This window comes from Malaclemys terrapin, chromosome 12 (genome assembly GCF_027887155.1).
Source record: "Malaclemys terrapin pileata isolate rMalTer1 chromosome 12, rMalTer1.hap1, whole genome shotgun sequence".
Lineage (NCBI taxonomy): Eukaryota > Metazoa > Chordata > Testudines > Emydidae > Malaclemys > Malaclemys terrapin.
In genome coordinates, this window is record NC_071516.1 from 42,436,041 (window position 1) to 42,458,640 (window position 22,600).

The following is a 22,600-nucleotide window of genomic DNA, read 5'->3' on the forward strand; positions in this document are numbered from 1 at the left end:
TCATTGATCCCAACGTCCCAGTTCAGCAGTAAGGGGTGCTGTACAGCAGGGAATAGGGTGGAGGACTCATTAAGGGACATTTTCCTCTGTGGGTCAGTGTAACCCCCACGCTCCAGAGTAGCTCCAAGGGATTACATGCTGCAAAGAGCTGGGTGGGGTCTCACTTGGTGGGGCTCTGTTGTCTCTTGGTCCATGCTGACCTCATGTGCTTCAGCAGGGCACCACGTGGCCCTGTGCCGCAAGGAGCAAGGTGAGGGGCTCAGCTGTGGACCATCTCCCATCAGAATGGCTGCTTAGCACAGTACCCCAGCACGGCACTTGGGGGACCTCTGCTGCAGAGGGTGGGTAGGGTGGATTAGCAGGGGGCGCTCTCCCCTTAAAGTTGGTGCTGACCCTCAGCAACTCATCACAGTGGAAGGGGACACTGTTTCTGGTGGATATTATATCTTTTGGATGAGCTGTAAATGAAAGATCTTTCCTGACCATTGCGGCCATGAATGAGTCCATGGGGCTGTTCACAAGTGGAGGGGGCAGCCGTGGCACATACACGCACATTGAGCATGGCTCATTTCCTCCAGTGTGGGGGACAGTCACTGACTCACTCACACATGGACGCACATACAAACTGAGCATGACTCATTATCCCAAGTAGGTAGTGACAGTCTCTCTCTCTCTCTCTCTCTCACACACACACACACACAGACTCTCACACACACACATGCTGAGCAGGGTTCATTCTCTCCATCTGTGGACAACAATCTGTTGCCTGATCTATTGAATGTATCTTGATCATATTACCAGTTTACTTCCCCTATTCATCATTCTGAAACTAGGTAGGTTCTTGTCCCAAGATCAGGCCCAGTATTATCAGAATCACTGTTCAGTTGGGAACCCCCATGTGCATGGTTGCAACACTCACACTTAGGAGATTACATTATATGGAAAATGGATTTATTAACACAGTTAGGAAATTCACAAACACTCCATCCCAGCACAGCAGGTAGCCATAATACAGAAGGAGCTGAGCATCCCTATACTTACACTACCCCTTGCAAAACAACCCAAAGAGTTAAGTACAGAGGGGTAGCCGTGTTAGTCTGGATCTGTAAAGAGCAACAGAGAGTCCTGTGGCACCTTTAAGACCAACAGATGTATTGGAGCATAAGCTTTCGTGGGTGAATACCCACTTCGTCAGATGCATGTAATGGCAATATACAAAAACCTGTAGGAGAACACTTCAACCTCCCTGGCCACACAATAGCAGATGTAAAGGTAGCCATCTTACAGCAAAAAAACTTCAGGACCGGACTCCAAAGAGAAACTGCTGAGCTTCCGTTCATTTGCAAATTTGACACCATCAGATCAGGATTAAACAAAGACTGTGAATGGCTAGCCAACTACAAAAGCAGTTTCTCCTCCCTTGGTGTTCACACCTCAACTGCTAGCAGAGGACCTCACCCTTCCTGATTGAACTACCCTTGTTATCTCCAGAATGATTCTTGCCTACATATTTATACCTGCCTCTGGAAATTTCCACTACATGCATCTGACGAAGTGGGTATTCACTCACGAAAGCTTATGCTCCAAAGAGTGAGTTATCATCTTCCTTCTCTTCCCCCTCACCATCATCATCATCACCAGTAGTCATCACACTTACATCTCTATAGCCCACAGCCAAGAATACAATTGTATAATGTGCTATACTGGTGCTACTATGACCAGGGCCGGTGCAAGGAAGTTTCGCGCCCTAGGCGAAACTTCCACCTTGCGCACCCCCCCCAGCCCTGTGGCAGCTCCCTGCCCCCCCTTCCCTGAAGCATTCCCCCATTACAGCTCCCCCCCTCTGCCCTGAGACGCCCCCCCCGGAAGCTGCCCCCTCCGGGGAGCCGTGCACCACCTCCCCACCCCAGCTCACCTCTGCTCCGCCTCCTCCCCGAGCACTCCGCCCCCGCTCTAATTCTTCTCCCAGGCTTGTGGCGCCAAACAGCTGATTGGCACTGCAAGCCTGGGAGGCGGGAGAAGAGGAATGGCGACCGCGCGCTCGGGGAGGAACGCTGTAAAAAAAAATTGGGGGCACTGCTTTTTGGAGACCCCATATCTTGGCGCCCTAGGCAACCGCCTAGTTCACCTTAATGGTAGCACCGGCCCTGACTATGCCTAATGGATAATCAGCAGGGGTTCCCACCACTTTTCCTTATTTGTAGTTCATCACCATAGTAATATCGGGCTGGCCTTCTCCCACAGGCTATTAATCCTTTAACCTCAAGCTTTTAGCTTATACCTTAATTAATTAGCATGGCATTCTTGTAGTCAGACATCTGCTGATGTCCCTTACTAAAAATATCCCAACCTGGAAGAAACTAGCACCTTATGATTACCTATCTGCTGTTTGCAACAATCATGATTAAGACAAAACAATAACCAGAGCCTCGTGATGTTTTTTGACTTAAGGTCACTGTTACTTTACTTCCTTATGCCAACTCATTGAGCAACTGCTCCGGTTCAGGCTGGGAAGCCTTCTACTTACCTTAACTGCTTAAGCTATTCTTGTATGCAGTGCTGATGTAGCCATCTGGATCCCAGGATACTAGAGACACAGATCTTTTCCTGGACCAACTTCTGTTTCTCTCACCAACAATAAAAGATATTACCTCACCAACCATGTCTTTCTAAACTACTTTTATAAGTATAGGCCTGTAGGTCTCTTCTGTCTCTCCTATCAGTTCCTCACCCCTGTATCCTTTACTTAAAATATAACTATCATTACTACATGGCTATATACTCACTGCATGGGCTACAAGTCTCACACACTCACGCACACGTGTGCACACACACAGCATTTCTATTTTGCATAAGGTGTTCTTTCCTTCCTGCTTTAATCATCTGTTGAACAGTGTTGCGTGATATTATACATTCTGCATCCCAGAGGTGCCTCCATTTCAGTGGCCTGGTACAGGGACCACCAAGTACATTTCTCTTTTATGTTCAGTTTGATGCAAAGCTAAAGTGCTCTGTGGGCATGTCTGATGACACCCAAGACATTGTGAGACAGGGGAGGTCAGACAAAATAATCTAGAGATCCCTTTTGTCCTTAAACTCTGTGACTCTCTGACAATATGAAATACACCAGTGAATGTGACCGTAAGTGTTTGGGATGAAGCAAGCACAGATATAGTAGAAGAGAATCTTAAAGACAAACAAAAGGAATATCTCGCTGTCAAACAGCCCCAGAAGAGCAGAAGTGATTATCTCATGTTTTTTCAAAGACACAAACTACAGCACTAACTCTGTAAGGAAATGTTGTTAGGCGACAGCTACAGGCCGTTGCATCATCCTTGTTGCTCTATATGAAATGTCCATTCAACAGCCTAGAAGGAAAAGGTTCTGCTCCCGCAGGTGATTTATTTGTGTCTTTATTCTCCAGACACTGATCAAAGCCTTGGGTGTAATTTATAGCAACATTTGAGACTTGCATCTCCCACTGAGATCAATGAGACCTGAGCCCCTTTGCAAATCAAGCCCATTCTGAACTGTGATGAATGGAAAATTATCAAGGACCATGACAGGTCCAGGCATATCTCCTACTTGGCCACATTCATAAGTATAGGGTTAAAAGTTCAGCAAAATACGGGGAAATTTTGCATTAGCTCTAATGAATAGATACACTGTTGGAGTAATGAATTCCCTTAGTATTAATTAATCTTATCTGCTCTGAGGCTGGGGATTGACTCTGACAACAGGGAAATATACTGCTCTGTGCAAACAAGAGAGTCTAAAGTCGCAGGAACTGAAAAATAAAAGTCTTTGACATCATTTCTGACCACCGCCTGACCCTACCCAACCTTTAACCTCTGCTGCCCCTAGTGCCCATTATACAGTATAGTCCCCACTTTTAATTTTTTACCTTTGCAAGTGGCCCTTGTTAACTAAGTCACTCCTTTCTCACTGCTGTGATACAGTATAACAGATAGTTTCCTGTCATCCATCATCAGCTGCACTCTGCTGCCTATTGTTGATAAATTGTACAGTCAATTGCTTGGCAGTCAGGTTTATTGCTAAAAGTCAATCATTTTGATGTTGACAAATTTCCTATCTGCCTCTGCTAAATGCTGAGTTATACTATTGCTTGGTAGTGTGGGGTTCAGGTTAGCATGAGTGAACAGATCACTGGGGAAAACATACGCTAGTTCAGCTTGTGTAACTGCCAGGTATTCATATCATCAGTTATATACTAACCCAGAGGTCGGCAACTTTTGACACGCGGCCCACCAGGGTAAGCACCCTGATGGGCCAGGCGGGTTTGTTTACCTGCCGCATCAGCAGGTTCGGCTGATCACGGCTCCCACTGGCCGCTCCAGGCCAATGGGGGCTGCGGGAAGGGTGGCCAGCACATCCCTTGGCCCACACCACTTCCCGCAGACCCCATTGGACTGGGACAGCGAACTCCAGCCAGTGGGAGCTGCAATCGGCTGAACCTGCTGATGCGGCTGGTAAACAAACCGGCTCAGCCCTCCAGGGGCTTTCCCTAGTGGGCCGTGTGCCAAAGGTTGCCGATCCCTGAGTTAGTATATAACCCATGAAATGCATACCTGCCAGTTACACAAGCTGAATTAAACCAAAGTAAACAGAAAATAACAAACCAGTAACGACTTTGTCTGTTCTCCGGCCACCACACTTAAAACTCACTTAAAATCACTACCAGTGTCACAAAGCAATCAACTGTGCACAAATCCTGTTCAACTACGCCACTGTGACAGGTTCGGTCACAGACACCCCCTTGGGGCTATCACCTGGTGTGCTGAGACTACCTCTGAGCCCGTTTTCTCTGCCAGTTTGGGCATCCAGAGCCCTGCCATGTTGAGCCAGACACGCAAGCCTGCTGCAACGCAGACCCAGGGTCTGAACCACACCCCCAAAACTGCAGAGTTCACTGAAAACAGCTTAGCAAGTGTTCCTATCTCCAGCACCCAGACACCCAGCTTCCAATGGGGTCCAAACCGCAAACAAATCTGTTTTCCTCTGTAATTTTCCACCCTCTTTATCACTGATAGAGAGATATGCACAGCTGTTTGCTCCCCCAGGTATTAGTCACTTACTCTGGGTTAATTAATAAATAAAGGTGATTTAATTAAGTATAAAACGTAGGATTTAAGTGGTTCCAAGTAATAACAGACAGAGCAAGGTAAGTTACTAAGTAAAATAAATCAAAATATGCAAGGCTAACTTAATACACTAAGGCTCTCATTACAAATGGTAACTTCTCACCCTAGATGTTATCTCAGGTACAATCCTTTTCAGACCTACCTTGTAGTTTATGGCCTGGGTCCAGCACTCACTCACACCCCTGTAGTTACAGTCCTTTGTTCCAGTTTCTTTCAGGTATCTGTTTGGGGTGGAGAGGCCATCTCTTGAGCCAGCTGAAGACAAAAATGGAGAGGCTTCCAGGGCCTTTTATATTCTTTCTCTTGTGGGCGGAAACCCCTTTGTTCTTCTGTGCAAAACCACAGCAACAAGATGGAGTTTGTAGCCACCTGGGCAGGTCACATGTCCACGAATGATTCAGCTTTTTGCAGGCCGACGCCATTTTTTACAAGTTAGTTTGAACATTCCCAGGAAAGCTCAGATGTGGATTGGCTTCTCCCAAAGTCCATTGTTAGTTAAATACTCCTAGTTACTTGAACAATCCCTTCACAATATGTTGACCAAACCTCCCTTGTGTGTTTCCTACAGAAAACACTTAAAATACAAGCATAGAGCCAGTGCTCATAACTTCAGATATAAAAATTATACATGCCTACAAATAGCATGAATATATTCAGTAGAACATAACCTTTGCAAAGATATGTTAAATGGCATATCTAGCACAAAGCATATTCCAGTTATGTCATATTTACACTCATTAGCATATTTCCATTAACATATAGAGTGCAACATCACACCTACCTTTGCTAAATTAATGTATGAAGCTGAGATGAGGACATTTATGTGGGATTTACCCTGTTTTATTAAACAGTGTAATTGGTTGTTGGGAGTATAGGGGGAAACTGAGTCACACATCCACCCAATTAAGCTTAATTAGTTTTGCCTTTATTGAATACAATTTCAGACAGAATTTGTATCACCTATAGTGTCTGGACATAATGTTCTGTCTGACAAGTAATAACAGACAAGCCTGAATAGGTAAATGGGCCCAAGTTACCACATTCCATTAACAAGTCCTTCCTTCTTCCATGATGGTCGTCACCTCCCTGGATCTCCTGGTCTGCTCCTTCAATCTCATTGGTCAGTTTCTGGTCCAGCATTTCTCCAGCATTGGGCTCATTTTCATATGTGTTCTCATATATGTTGCCATTCTCAATTGCCCCCAATCTTTATCCAACACATTATCCATTGAATTTTACAGAGCCTATATATTATTCATACACAAGTATTAATAACCTAATGCCTACAATTTTCTTGCTGAATTTGTAGTTTCTGGAACATGTTGCCCTAGGGCATTCTGCTTCTAAGTTTCTCAGAGAAAGGGAGTTTTTTTTCTTATCATTACATGTATGTAACTCTCACTTCTTCCAACGTGACACATTACTTATCTTCTTAACCATACCATTTTAAACAAATCAGCAAATTATATCAAAGAGAAATAATAAAAGCCAAAACATATTGCTAGCCAGTGCATCTTAAAAATGCATTATAGGGATATTTAGGGAAAGAAGGCATATAGTCCTGTAATTGCTGAGCTAGGGATAGAGGATTTAAATTTGGTATTTATTATATGTAGGCAGTGATATAGGTAGACAAGCCAACAGAGTAGTATTTCTCATTATAAGAATATACAAATGTATGTTATCATATAGTTATACAAAGATGTACCATATACACAGGCTTTTGGTGCAATATTGTGATACATTGATCGGACCACTTACAGTTATATGAGTTTATAACACAGCTATTATTTTACATATGGAATATAAAATATATACAGTGCTTCCTTGACTCAGGAATCACCAGGTTGAAATTCTCTGCCCTGTGTTAAGCAGGATGTCAAACTAGATGATCAAAATGGTCCCCTATGGCCTTTTAATCAATGAATCTATGGTATGCACCATGATCTGCGAGCATAGTCTCTGAACCTGTGCAAAATGCCATAGAAGTCAATAGCCAGCTCCTCGAGTTGTTGTTTGACCTGATCATGTTAGGCATTGAAAGATCCATCAGAGTCTTACATAGGAAGCCATTCATAAGTGTTGAGGAATGTTATTTAAAATTAGGCCAGAGGGAGCACTGGGGAAATGCAATCAAGAGACAGGCCAAAAAAACCTAATCCAACCCAACCAAAAACCTAAAATGCTGCACTGGACTGACAGAAGGAAAAGGAGAAGCCTAAATGGACTTTTCTGTAGAGCAGGGTGGAATTTTATGAAAATTGTTAAATTTGCACACACCAAGTTCAACATTTCATGAAATGATTCTCATTTTGAGCTTATTTTTTGCTTTGACATTTCAAATTTTGAAGATATAAAATCAAGAAACTACTTGGATTACATTTTCTCATTTGATTTTTCAATTAAGTTTAAATCTGGTTCTATCAAATGTTCACGAAAATTTAAATATTTAAAATTTTGGGTATTTTTGGTAAGAAAAGTTTCTCTTCCCATTTTCCAGACAGGTTTACAAGAGGTCAAAGCTTTTCAAATGGCAAAATTTCAATTTAAAAAATGAGGGTCATCGGAGTAATTCAACAAAACATGTATGAATTTCCCTCATTCCCCTGTTTTAACTAACTCTGTATCTTTCATTCTCTGTTTTCTCCAATTGTGTGAAAAGATGCTCTTCTCTACTGTTTTTATAAAGGCTCCCTTCACCTCTTTGTTCCTCAGAGTGTATATTATGGGGTTCAACACTGGTCCCACAATTATATTCATGAGGGAAATCATTTGATTACTTTCCGGGGTGAAGCTAGACTTGAGCCCCAGGTAAGAGATAAGGGCCATTCCATAGAACAAAGTCACCACCATGAGGTGGGAGGAGCAGGTGGAGAAGGCTTTATTCCTTCCCTCCACTGATGGCAGCATGAGGATGGTGGAGATAATGCAGATGTAGGACAGGATTATCATCAGGAAAGGGCTCATGATGAACAGCACCGACACAGTGAAGACCATAATCTCATTTTTGGATGTGTCCGTACATGCCATCTTCAACACTGGTGGGATGTCACAGAAGAAGTGGTGGATGCGGTTGGAGCCACAGAAGGGCAGGCTGAAGATCCAAGTGGTCTGAGCTACTTCCACCGAGATGCCGATGATCCAAGAAGCACCTGCGAATTGTGCACACGCCCGGCCACTCATGATAGTTTTGTAGTGCAGGGGGTGACAAATGGCCATGTAACGGTCGTACGCCATGACTGCTAGGAGGCAGCATTCCGTCAGGCCCATGATGGTGTTGACGTACATTTGGGCAGCGCAGCCCGCAATGGTGATCGTCTTTTGCTCCACCAGGAGGTGAATTAGCAGCTGAGGAACCACACTGCTGGTGAAGCAGATTTCCAAGAAAGACAGGTTCACCAGGAAGAAATACATGGGGGTGTGGAGTGAGGGGTTTAACTTTATAAGCAAGATAACAAGGAGGTTCCCTATCAGGGTGACCAGGTAGATGACCAGAAGCACCAGAAACAGAACGATTTGCAGCTTGTTAAGGTTTGAAAATCCCACCAGGATGAATACTTCAGAGATGGTCTGGTTCTCTCCTGGGTCGCTCTCAGAATAGATCATCTTTAGGGGTGGCAAAGAAAGAGACTGAATCTGAGGAATAGGAAACCTGTGGATGTGAATCAAATAATTCATACTGGTTTCCCTTCTCTTGGGACTCTTCAGACTAAAACCTACTGCAATTCTGTATAGAAATACATACCTGGGTCCAATCACCATCAGGCATAAACTGGTGTAGGCACATTGCTGTCAATCAAGCTATGCCAATGTACATCAGCTGGAAATCTGACCACTTTGACAGCAGTAGAAATACAGCTGATTTACAACAGACGGGGATCTGATAAATTCACTCTAAGGGTACATCCAGACTACCCACTGGATTGGCAGGTACCGCTCGATCTATCGGGGATTGATATATCGTGTCTCGTCTAGACGCAATATATCGATCCCCGAACCCGCTCCCGTCAACTCCGGAACTCCACCAGGGTGAGCAGCGGTAGTGGAGTCGACAGGGGAGTCGCGGCCATCAATCCTGCCCCATGAGGACAGGAGGGAAGTTGAAATAAGATATGTCGACTTCAGCTACACTATTCCCATAGCTGAAGTTGCGTATCTTACACCAACCCCAACCCCTAGTGTAGACCAGCCCTAAAAGAGCTACATCAGTTTGCACCAGCAATGGAGGTATACCAGTTTCCAACATCAGTTCTATTCTTCCTCTTCAAACATATATTTTTTTCAGTTTACATAAAAATCCAAAAAGGGATCAATCTTTCTTTCTTTCTTTCTTTTGCCTCTGAGAATGTTACTCTTAAGATCTCATTCAGATCTTAATCACAAGAATTGTTTTAGAAATTCAAGTATTTCCACTGCTGTTACAACTCACAAAAGTGAGGATTACTCACATGAGTAAACTGATGCTGCTGAGCTCAATATGTTTGAAGCCCTTTGAAGAATGAGAAGCTCGATAAATGGTGAAAACAATGGGGGATTTTGGCCTTTTGTGTACTAAAAAATGTTATTCTTCCCTAAATATTAGAAAACAATTTAAATCATTCCTGCCTTTATCATCACAACATCCAAAATACATTGGTTTCTCTCAATATACAAAAGTAAGACCTAGGGTCAGTGCCTTTGCTGGTGTATATCTTAACAGCTCCATGGGTATAAAAAGATCTATACTGATTTACACCAGTTGAGATCTTTGTCTTATGACCTTGCTATAAAGATTTGTACAAGAATGAAGATCCTACAATGCTAGAAGAGATGTTTTCCACAGATGTTTTACTTCAAGGTTACTTGTTTACAAGGAACTTCCTAAAAACAGGCGTGAAAGTGAAATGACAGAACTGAAATAAAAGTGAGCAATAACAAATTTTATATTTTGCATACCCTTTGCACCTTCAATATGTGACTCTCAAAGCAACACATCAAATAATAGTGAGCTACTAAGGGAGAAATTGGGAATGATTGGGGGAACAATAAGGATGAGAGACTGGGTTTACACAGAGAGTCAGCATTCCTGGTACCTGATACTCTGCCATAACCACAGAACCATTCTCCTCAAAATTGAACACACACACACACACACACACACACACACACACACACACACACACACACACTCCCATACATTCAAAGGGAATGAAGTAGAGAAAATTAAATCCAACAACCAAAGCACACTGTAGTGGCGCTCTATGCAGAGTGCACTACACAGAACAATTTAAAACAAATAAGAATCATGTTCTCTAAATAGTGAGACCTGGGGAAGAGATGGGAATTCTTCTGCCTCTCTTAAGAGCTACTCTGGGGAACCTCTGTTGATGTTTGTGAGTAGTTTCCTCACCAGAACCATTGCACTAAATGCAGAGCTGGCTGGAAAAGGTGAAATTCCAATATTACAATATCAATTTTCACCCTGAATTGATATGAATAGTTGAAATAGTGAAACCCCTAATTTCGATTCAGAAGAGTCCACATGAAATGGAACGGAAAATTGAAAACTGCCATCAACATTTTCTCATGGAAAACATCAATACTGATTAAACCTTTTTTTCAGAAGGGATTTGGATTTATTTCTTTATTTGTTGGCTGACATTTGGATGGGCTTTAAATAAATGGAGAAATTTACTTACCATTAGGAATAAGGTCTGTATAGATTCTTTTCACTGACAGTTGAGTGATAATTGCACAGATCTTCAAGGCATCCGGCCATTACATTTATATACAGGAGAACATGAAATCAACAAAAGAAACATACATTATGTATAGAGCCCTGCAAATCTGCAGGTATCCGCTTTATATCCATGGACTATTTTTGCAGATAGCAGTGCAGATCCAGATACAAATTTTGTATGCGTGCAGGGCTCTGACAGTAAAAGCCGGGCAGGCAGCTGTGAGGAGCCGCAGTGTGGACCCTCTACCTGCACTGGGCGTAGGTCCTGGGGTGCAGGGACACGGGCCGAGGGCTGCTCTGGCCCCCCATCCAGGGCAGGTGGAGGGTCCATTGCAGCTCCCCACAGCTGCCCACCCAGCTCTTACCATGGCCGGGCTGGCATCTGTGGGGAGCCTGGGTTCCTCCATCTGCCCTGTGTGGGGGGCCCAAGCAGCCTCCAGCCCATGTCCCTGCCCCCCAGACCCCGCCTAGGGCAGGTGGAGGGATGCAGGCTCCCTGCAGCTGCCAGAGGGAGGTGTGGAGCGGGGTTAAGAGCCATAGCCTGGCCATCCTAAGAGTCAGGCGGGCAACTGTGCAGAGCCGCAGCAGTCGCTCCACCTGCCCAGTGCGGGAGGCCTGAGTAGCTCCCGGGAGTTCCACAGGTCACCCTCCCCTCCATCTCCAGCAAGGACAGCGTGGAGTCCTGGCGCGGACTGCAGCAGACCCTCCACCTCTCATGGGGTGGGGTGGGGGGGCTGAGAGCATCCCCAGGATGTGTTCCCACCCCACAGGATCCCCGCCTGGCCGAGGGCAGGTGGAGGATCCGCGACTCCCACACAGCTCTCCCCAACCAGGCTTAGGCAGAGGGGTGCCTCAGAGCCTCAGCCTGGCCACGGTAAGTAGAGCCCTGCAGATATCTGCATCATGCATGTGAATGTCTGCAGACAATTTTTGTGGATCGTGTATCGGATGCAGATATACATTTTTTGTATCTGTGCAGGGCTCTCATTATGTGGAGAGAGGGTTGAGGTAAATTCAGCTAAAAGAGACAACCACTTAACTCTTGGGCACCAGGTGTGGAGGATGCGCCATGGTCGGATCCTAGGAGTGGACTCTCTTATTAAAAGAGATCAGACTGAGCTCTCCCAGCCAACTGTATTCAGATCCAAATAAAAGACCCATCTCAAGAAACAACATTTCCACTTTGATTCAATGGATGATGATAAGGATTGGGGAACTGAGGGCAGTAAGGACGAGAGGAGGAAGAAGCAAGAAACACCACTACCAACAAAACAACAACAGCAACAAAAATAATAAATAGAGCCATGGCCTGATGATGAGTATGTCTAGTGCTTATCGATCACTCTGGTGGGCACTATGGAATTATGAGACCTGAATTTCACCTAGAGTAAAGTAGCAAAACACCACTGAAGTCAAGCTTATGACCTGACCCATGATTGATAATTAGTTCAGTTCAGAATGATAGATTTAGACCCAATAGATAGCGTGATACAGCATGGCCAGAGAGCAGCAGGAGAGGGTTAGAAGGGAGCCTTATTCCCTGTACAGGGAAGAAAGTTTGCTATAGATTAATTAGAGCACCTGAAGCCAATTAGAGCACCTGAAGTTAGTCACCTGATAAAAAAAACCCTGCTTCAATCATACAGGGGAAGGAGTGGGAGCAGAGTGGATTGGTGTTGGAGCAGGGAACAGTTTGAAGGAGTAGAAACAGAATAGACTGGTGTTGGTGCAGAGAGCAGTTTTGAGGGAAGCAGAGGAAAGTTTGGAGTGCTGCGGTGGGCTAAGAAGACCAAGACCCTAGGTAAAGGGACACCTGGCTTGTGCAGAGGGATGGCAGGAAGCTCCCCGCCCCCCAGGCTGAAGGGCCGGAGAGGGAAGTAGCCCAGGGGAAGGAACCGCTAGTTCAAGTGGTTTACCACTATCCCTAGGGCCCCTGGGCTGGGAGCCGAAGTAGAGGGTGGGCCCGGGTCCCTCCCTCTCCACTCCCCTCCTCTAGGACACTAGTGTGGCAGTTAATATCCCAGTTCAGGGGCAAGAAACGGCGTCCTGAACCACCACCCCTCGCCCAAGACGAGAAAGCATGAGACCCATCATAGTAGTGCTGCCAATTTGCCACAATAGATAGATAGACAGAGAGATAGAGATATATGAACACAGACAAAATCCATGTGGTCAGACACACACTACGATTCTCTGCCAATGTATGGAAAATTCAAATGAAGAAACCCATAACATGATCTTGCTCCCATTGCGGACTGGGGCACAATGTCCATGGACTTCAGTGGGAGAATGGTTGGGGGCTTAAGTTATTCATCAATAGCCTACCTTGTTTAAGAAGAGTAGTTCCCTCTCCCAGCTGCAGACGCTAAGTGTGTTGAAGGAAACAGAGATATTTTTAACTCATTCACTGTCTTCTGGGACCTAATCCCTGAAGAAAATTTCTTGTAATATTCCTCAGAGGAAGAACAATTCTGCATCAACCTGCAACAAAACAAAATTCACTAGGGCAATCATTTCATAGGCAGTTGTATCATCATCATCATTATCATCATTATGTGTGTTTTCTAGATGAACATCGTAATGGGATTTACTAAGTGTGGTAAAGCGTGTGACACTTTTTGTCTAGAGACATGATGAGGAAGAATTACTTGTTCAAGAACAACACAATGAGCCAGGAACAACACCCAAGGCTCAGATTGTGAGCCCCACTCTCATTTCAGAGCCACGATTAGAACCCAGGAGCTCAGACTCCCAGTCCCAACTGCTCTAAATATTAGACCCCACTCCCCTCCCGGAGCTGGGAACAGAACCCAGGAGTCCTCAGTCTTAGACTTCACTGCCCCAACCATAGGGCCCATTTCCCTCCTAGAGGACCAGATCCAAAGCCCATTGAAATCAGCAGGACTATTCCCTTTTACTCCAGTAAGTTTGCAGTGGGACCAGAATCAGGACTAGTTCCCAGGAGCATTAGAAAAAACTCTATGTGGAAGCTGAGCAGTGCTAGGGGGTAGTGTGCTGTAGGGAATGGGGTGATGGGCTCAGCTGGAAACACTCTCACTTCTTAGACAGTGCTGACCCCATTACTCCAGCATGGCCGTAGTGGGGGCTGTGCTACTGGGAGTGGGATGGGATGCTCAATTTGAGGCACTCTTCACCCTTAGTCAGTGCTCCTAGCAGTGCCCCAGCATGGCACTAGGGGCCGCTGAGCTGCAGGGATGGACTCTGTAGGATTTTCTCAGTTTGATTGATCCTAATGTCCCAGTTCAGCAATAGGGGTCACTGTGCTGCAGAGAAGAGGATGGAGGACTCATCAAGGGACATTCTCCTCTGTGGCTCAGTACTAACCCCAGTGCTCCAGCATAGATCCAAGGGACACACACACATACATTGAGCAGGGCTTCCCATTCCCTTGTGGTTACCTATCCGCTGTTTGCAACACTCGTCATTATGGCAAAACAATAAACAGAGCCTTGTGATGTTTTGTGACTTAAACCTGTCTTATGAAAGGAGACTGAAAGAGCTTGGCTTGTTTAGCCTAACCAAAAGAAGGCTGAGGGGAGACATGATTGCTCTCTATAAATATATCAGAGGGATAAATACTAGGGAGGGAGAGGAATTATTTAAGCTTAGTACCAATGTGGACACAAGAACGAATGGATATAAATTGGCCATCAGGAAGTTTAGACTTGAAATTAGACAAAGGTTTCTAACCATCAGAGGAGTGAAATTCTGGAACAGCTTTCCAATGGGAGAGGTGGGGGCAAAAGACATATCTGGCTTCAAGACTAAGCTTGAAAAGTTTATGGAGGGGGTGGTATGATGGGATAGCCTATTTTGGCATTTAATTGAACTTTGACTATTAGCGGTAAAGATGCCCAATGGCTTATGATGGGATGTTAGATGGGGTGGGATCTGAGTTACTACAGAGAATTCTTTCCTGGGTGCTGGCTGGTGAGTCTTGCCCACGTGCTCAGGGTTTACCTGATCGCCATATTTGGGGTCAGGAAGGAAGTTTCCTCCAGGACAGGTTGGCAGAGGCCCTGGGGGTTTTTCACTTTCCTCTGTAGCATGGGGCATGGGTCACTTGCTGGAGGATTCTCTGCACCATGAAGTCTTTAAATCATGATTTGAGGATTTCAATAACTCAGACATAGGTTAAGGGTTTATTACAGGGGTGGATGGGTGGGATTCTTTGGCCTGCATTGTGCAGTAGGTCAGACTAGACTATCATAATGGTCCCTTCTGACCTTAAAATCTATGAGTCTATAGTTTACTTCCTTATGCCAACTCATTGAGCAACTGCTCCTGTTTAGGGTAGAAGGCCTTCTACTTACGCTAATTACTTAAGCTATTCTTGTATGCAGTGCTGATGTAGCTGTCTGGGTCCCAGGATACTAGCGAGACAAAGCGGATGAGGTAATATCTTTTCCTGCACCAACTTCTGTTTCTCTCACCAACAATAAAATATATTATCTCACCCATCTTGTCTTTCTAAGTATTTTTTATAAGTCTAGACCTATAGCTCTTTTGGGTTTCTGTTATCCGTTCCCCACCCCTTTATCCTTTTCTTACTATATAACTATCATCATTGCATGGTTATATGCTCACTTCATTGGCTACAAGTCACACATACACATGCACGCACAGAGTTTCTATTTTGCATAAGGTGGTCTTTCCTTCCTGCCTTAATCATCTGTTTAATAGTGTTGTGTGATATTATACATTCTGCATCCCAGAGGTGCCGCCATTTCAGTGGTCTGGTAAAGGGACCACCAGGTATATTTCTCTTTTACGTTCAATTTGATGCCTGCCTAAAGTGCTCTGTGGGCCTGTACGATGAAACCCAACACATTGTGAGATGGAGGAGGTCAGACGAGATAATCTAGTCGTCCTTTTGGTCCTTAAACTCTGTGACTCTCTGACAATATGAAATACACCAGTGATATGTGACAGGAAGTGTTTGGGATGAAATAAGCACAGATATGATAGAAGTGAATCTTAAAGACTAATAAACGGAATCTCTAGGTGCCAAACAGCCCCAGAAGAGTAGAGGAGATTATCTCATGTTTTTTTCAAAGACATAAACTACAGCACTATCTCCGTAGGGAAATGTTATTAGGCGACAGCTCAGGCCGTTCCATCATCCTTGTTGCTCTACATGAAATGTCTATTCAGGGCCTAGTGGGAAAAGGTTCTGCTCCCATGGGTGAATTATTTGTCTCCTTATTCTCCAGACACTTATCAAACCCTTGGGTCTAATTTACAGCAACATTTGAGACCTGCATCTGCCACTGAAGTCAATTATACCTCAGCCCCTTTGCAAATCAAGCCCACTCTGAACAATGATGAATGGAAATTGATCGAGGACCATACCAGGTCCAGGCACAACTCCTGACCTGGCCATCTTCTCAACTGTAGGGCAGCATATTATCTGTAACAAATAGTTACACTGTTGGAGTAATTAATTCCCTTAGTATTAATTACTTTTCCTCACTGCTCTGAGGCTCGGGATTGGCTCTGACAGAAGGGAAATACACTGCTCTGTATGAACAAGAGAGTGTAAAGCTGCAGGAGCTGAAAAAGCAAAGTCTTTGACATCACTTTCTGACCGTTGCCTGACCCTCCAGCAGCCCCACACTCTGGTGCCCCTAGTGCCCATTATACAGTATAGACACCCCCTTTAAATTGTTAACCTCTGCAGGTGGCTCTTATTTAGTATAGCCACACCTTTCTCACAGCTGTTATACAGTATAGCAGCCAGTTTCCTGTCATTCATCATCTGCTGCCCGCTGCTGCCTATTGTTGATACATTGTACAGTCAATTTCTTTACAGTCAGGTTTATTGCTAGAAATCCATCATAGTATAGTACTCGGAAAAGGTTCAATATGATTCAAGTCTGCAGAAAGCTGTCTCATGCATCATTGTTAAATTCACCTTACACGGAAGGTGGGCTTCCAAATTTATTAATTTCAGCTAAAAGTAACTCTAGTTACAAAATTCTTTACATGTCACAGAAATCCAGCATGTCTGTTCATCCCTGTTCCTTAACTTCTTGTTCTGAACTTTTACCTTCCTTATCTTTGTTTTGGACACAGCATTCCAGGTACTGCTCCATTAAGGTTCCCCACAAGCTTGTACTAAGCAATTGAATTAAGGTATCTTGACTTTCACAAAATTCCTATCTGCCTGTGCTAAATGCTGAGTTACACTAGTGCTTGGTAGTATGGGATGTAGTTTAGCATGAATGAACAGAATTTTGGGGAAAACATACACTAATTAGGCTTACTTGTGGCACCTTAGAGACTAACAAATTTATTTGAACATCAGCTTTTGTGGGCTACAGCCCACTTCATCGGATGCATAGAATGGAACGTATAGTGATATAGGTAATAAGATCACAATTATTCCTTTGAGGTCATGGATTAGTCCAGGAAAGGAGAGATGAATTAGGTGGCCCATGATAGGAGATTCCCTATGCATCTACCAGAGGGGGGGAAGAAAAGAGATGGGGGATAGGGAAGAAGTTGGTTCAGCCTGCTTATGGAGCTACAGCAATAACTGCAGTTGTGTATCCCCACTCTATCACTGAATTGTTTTCTTCCTAACTAGCAGTCAGATACTATTCTATTCACATTCTTAAAACAATGCCCATCCCTGACTTATGTGAGCCCTGGGGCCTTGACAATTTGTCCCTTATGGACTAAACTCATTCCTTGGATTTAAGCAAGTTATGTTAAATGATCACATTAATTTACATTTTGATAAAACAGCCAAAGTTTTATGGGTGGGGTAAAACATAGGAGTACTGTTAACTTTCTAGAGCACTTTATGCTCTAAAAGATTGGTGCCTAACTCCCTTAGGCTACCACATTTTCACAGAGGCTTACACATGTTTTATTTGGTTATGTTGACTGAACTGTAAAACCCAGCTCAGCCCTTTGACCCTCACACCAGTCAGCTGACTCCTGGGACAAGAGACCAGGCTCGATCAGAGGTGCTGGAACACTTTTTATTAGTGGGGTGCTGAGAGTCAGTGAACCAATCTGTAAACCATAGGATGGAAACCACTTCAAGCCAGGGGGTGCGCTTCAGCACCATGGGCTGGAATGGTGGTGGTGGAGGGTCTGGCTGGGGCGGTGCATGACTACCATGATGGGGTGAGAGGCTGAAGATCCTCACTGGAGTGAGAGAAGATAGGAGCCCAAATGACTGGACAACAGAGTATACGATTCACATAAAGTAGAATAAAAAATAGAAAAAATAATACATTTATAAAAAGTGCAAAATAAATTTAAAATAGTAATGAATAAAATACAAAAATATTAACAGACTTAAAAAAAGTAAAATAATAAAAACTGAAAAATAAAAGAATTGTAAAATACATAAAAACCATAAAAGGGGAAATAAAATAAAATGAAACTTAATATATATATATATAAACAACAATAAAATCAAAAAGGAAATACATGTAAAATATATTAAAAAGGTAAAAATATAACTATTAAGAAAAAACACACACACAAAAAGAAAGAAAAAAGAAGTACAATTGTAAAACCAAGGGCGAGAGTCCATGGGGCTTTTGCTCCTATATCATAGGTGAGGAGCTCTGGTGTGTGCCCCCGTGTCCCCCTCTCTGCCCCCATGTGGACAGGGCTAGACAGCAGTCTCACTCCGGCCATGCGGCCACCCCAGCCTGGGAGTGAGGGGCAGTGTGACAAGTGTCCGGGCCAAGCCTTCGGAATGAGGGGAGAGAAAAGGGCAACGCTGCCTCTGCCCGGGCTGTGCAGGGAATCACCCCGCCCAGCTGGAACTGCCCTCTGGGGACCCAACTGGGATTGTAGGTCATTGAGACTTCCAGAACCTGGCCCCAGTGCGGTCACACCATGAGGGAGAACAGAAACACCTGCCTTTAAAATTTAACTGTATCTAGGGTGACCCCACCAGTATTTCAAGTTCCCTAATAGAGGACACTGCTGTGGTGGGTGAGCTTGAGGAGGTATTTCGGGGTGCTGGAGGGGTGTGTGTGTACTGGGAGATGGTATTTGGGAGGTGCTGGACAGAATATTTGGGGTGTGTAAGAGCAGGGGCGCCTCTCGGGACCGGAGGACCTCCCGCAGGCATGCCGCTGAAGGCAGCCTGACTGCCACCCTCAGAGTGACCGACAGGCCGCACCCCACAGCTTGCCGCCCCAGTCACTAGTTTAAATCCAAATAAATACATTAACTTCTACTGAGTTACAACTGAGATTAGAATTTGGTACTGAGTCTTCACTGGCTATGTGCTTACACTGCAAGACATCACCATCACTATGGTCACTGATAAGGCATTGTGCCATCAGTATTAGGATTCAGTGCATAGGTTGATGGTCTTGTCATCCTGAGATCTGAGCTGTGATGTACTGGCATGGAAGTGTGGTTGTTTGTTGGTAGAAGAGATTCAGGGTAAGAGGTGAATGGGTTCTGATTTCCTGCCGATATTTATCTTGAGACAAATAAAAGTCTTCAGGCTCCAGTTTTATTACTTCTGCCCCATACCGAGGTTGTACATGCATTCAAAAATATCTATTTATCTAAGATGGTCACTATATTTTATTCAAAATAGTTTTACAAAAAAAATGCTTTTTTGAAATGAAATTTCTGTGGGAAATTTTTATTAAATGTTTCAGGTTTTCATCAAAAAATGCAAAACCCATAACTGAAACAAAAATCTGTTCTCAGATTTTCTTTCTTTCTTTCTTACTCAAGATGAAATATTTTGAGGAAAGAAAACATTGTTTGTTTCCATAAAAATTTTATTAAAAACTAAAATATTTCCTGACCAGGTTGGTCTATTTATCTATCTATCTATCTCACATTTCAAATGTCCTTCCGATGAATGCTATGGAGATACCTGCTCTATTTTTGATATAACATTACTTCTGTGAGTCCATATTACTGTCTCCATGCATACAGTGTAGCATTTATGTCTGTCTAGCATTTCTAGCAGTGATCTTTGTATCCTGTTCTCTAACTAATACACCTCCTATGAGAGTATCATTATAAGAGACTTGTAATATAAGTAACTATGGATCATAGTTTGCCATAAGTCTGGGAGTATAATTCTCTAATGAAGTTGAATACTACTTAAAATCAAATAGTCTCATATTTATATAGAAAAATAAAAAGAAACCAAGAGTCATAGAAGAAGGAAGTGTGCAAAATTACGTACGATAGAACTCTTCAGAAATCAGATGAGTGACCGAAATAAACTTGCTACCAACTTTATTGCCAGAATCCTGTTCGTCAATGAAGTGGAGGGTGCTAGAATTTTTACATACATTTAAATACATTTATTATAGAAATTGGTTAAAATAAGAAAAACATGTTTTAAATACTTGGTTTTCAATAGTTCATCATAATTAATTTGATGAGACTTTATCTTAGGGGTTGGTGATGGTCTTTCCTGCAATCTCATGTGTGTGGTTATTATTGCTCTTTGATGATACCCAGGGGAGTGTTGCTCTTAGGAATATTGATGTTTTTGTGAGCCATACTCCAAAAACTTCTAATTGTGGAACCAAGAATGCTATGTGGGCTGGATTTATTTCTCTTGCTCTTGTTTTTTCTTATTAGAAAGGAACGTTGGGCAGTATATTTGGCTTTCTTTTGCAGGCAAGTCAGCCAGCTGGTCAGTGCCAATAATATTGTTGCTTCTTTTTTTCTGGTGGTCCAAACTTTGCTATCCTTAAAAGGTTGAAAAATCAAAGCAATTCTACTGATGTTAATTGGGTATTCCAGATTTATAATGATTAAAAAGGGAGGGCTAGCTCAGTGGTTTGAGCATTGGCCTGCTAAACCCAGAGTTGTGAGTTTAATCCTTGAGGGGGCTACTTAGGGGGTCTTGAGCAAAAATCAGTACTTGGTCCTGCTAGTGAAGGCAGGTGGCTGGACTCAATGACCTTTCAGGGTACTGTCTAGTTCTATTTAAAGAAAAAAAAAAGAGAGAGAGAACAGATTTTGGCCAGATAGATGTCATCGTATTTAAAAATGTATAAACAAAAAGAGATGATCGATCTATCTACTGATTATATCAAAGACTTTCCAATAAACGTACAATGAATGGAGAGGAGGTTTTCAAATGATCTTGTTCTCCTTGAAGTCAATTTTAAAATTCCCATTAATTACCCAGGCTGCATCATGGGGACCAACAGTTGGTGGTGCTTTAGGGCTGAAGTCTGTGCCCAATCACATGGATGCAGGTCCAGTTGATTCATGGCATAAATAATACAATCAATTTCAATCAGTGAGAACAAAGATAACATTGCTTGAAACTTTCCTCCAGCATATGAATAATCAACATCACGTTTTATACAAGTCTAGGTGATAATGTCCCTATGACATTGCACCCCATAAGGCTTTATGGAAATATGCTTATGAATGTGTATATGACATAACTGGAATATGTTTTATGCTACATATGCCATGTAACATATCTTTGCAAAGGTTATGATCTGCTGAATCTATTCCTCCTATTTGTATACATGTATCATTTTTGTATTCGAAGTTATGAATATTGGCTGTGTACTTGCTTGATCTTAAGTAGCCTTAGTAAAGCATTTGGTCAGCTTCTTTAGAAAGGAATGTGCAAATTAAATGCCCAATCAAGAAACACTTAATGAACAATGTATCTTGGAAGACTCCAATCCACATAAGAAGTCTACTTGAGGACATTCAGGGTAGCATGTGAACCATGGCTGCTACTTGTAAGTTCTGAGTCATGCATGGACACGTGACTTGCCCATGTGACTCCAAAACTCCATCTTGTAGCTGGGATTCTACAGAGGGGGAGGGAGGGGTGTCCACCCAGAAGAGAAAGTCTATTTAAATCCCTGGGAGACCCCTCCATTTTGTCTTCAGCTGGCTCAAGAGATAGCCTCTCCACCCCCAAAGGATACCTGAAAGAAACTGGAACAAAGGACAGTAACTACAGGGGGTGTGAGTGATTGCTGGACCCAGACTAGAAGGAGACTAGTCTGTAAAAGGAAGCTTACCGGAACACCTCTGAGGGTGAGGTTTTATCTGTACTCAGTTTTCTTACTGTATTAGGCATAGACTTGTGTGTTCTATTTTATTTTGCTTGGTAATTCACTTTGTTCTGTTTGCTATTACTTGGAACAACTTAAATCCTACTTTCTGTATTTAATAAAATAACCTTTTACTCATTATTTAAGCAAGAGTATGTATTAATACCTGTGGGGGGGGGGGGTGGAACAGCTGTGCATCTCTCTCTCTCAATGTTATAGAGGGTGAACGATTTATGAGTTTACCCTGTATAAGCTTTATACAGGGAAAAAGGATTTATTTGGGGTTTACACCCCATTGAGAGTTGGGCATCTGAGTGTTAAAGACAGGAACACTTCTTAAGCTGCTTTGAGTTATGCTTGCAGTTTGTGGGATTCGGTTCAAACCTGGGTCTGTGTCTGTGGCTGGCAAATGTGTCTCGCACAACCAGGCAAGGTTCTGGAGTCCCAAGCTGGCAAGGAATGCAGGGGCAGAAGTAGCCTTGGCATATAAGTTGGCAGCCCCAAGGGGTTTTCTGTGATCCAACCCATCACAGTCCCCCTGAGTTGTTAACTATAACTTTTTTTTCTTGCAATTATCCTAGCTATTATCTCTGGAAAATCATGGGAGACAGGAGAGATTCCAGAAGACTGGAAAAGGGCAAATATAGTGCCCATCT

General features: G+C 43.4%; 1 pseudogene; it reads right to left on the reverse strand.

Moving 5' to 3' along the window:
• Positions 1-7,792: 7,792 nt before the first annotated feature.
• LOC128847116 (olfactory receptor 10A4-like) lies at positions 7,793-8,768 on the reverse strand (annotated as a pseudogene).
• Between the last annotated feature and the right edge of the window lie 13,832 nt (positions 8,769-22,600).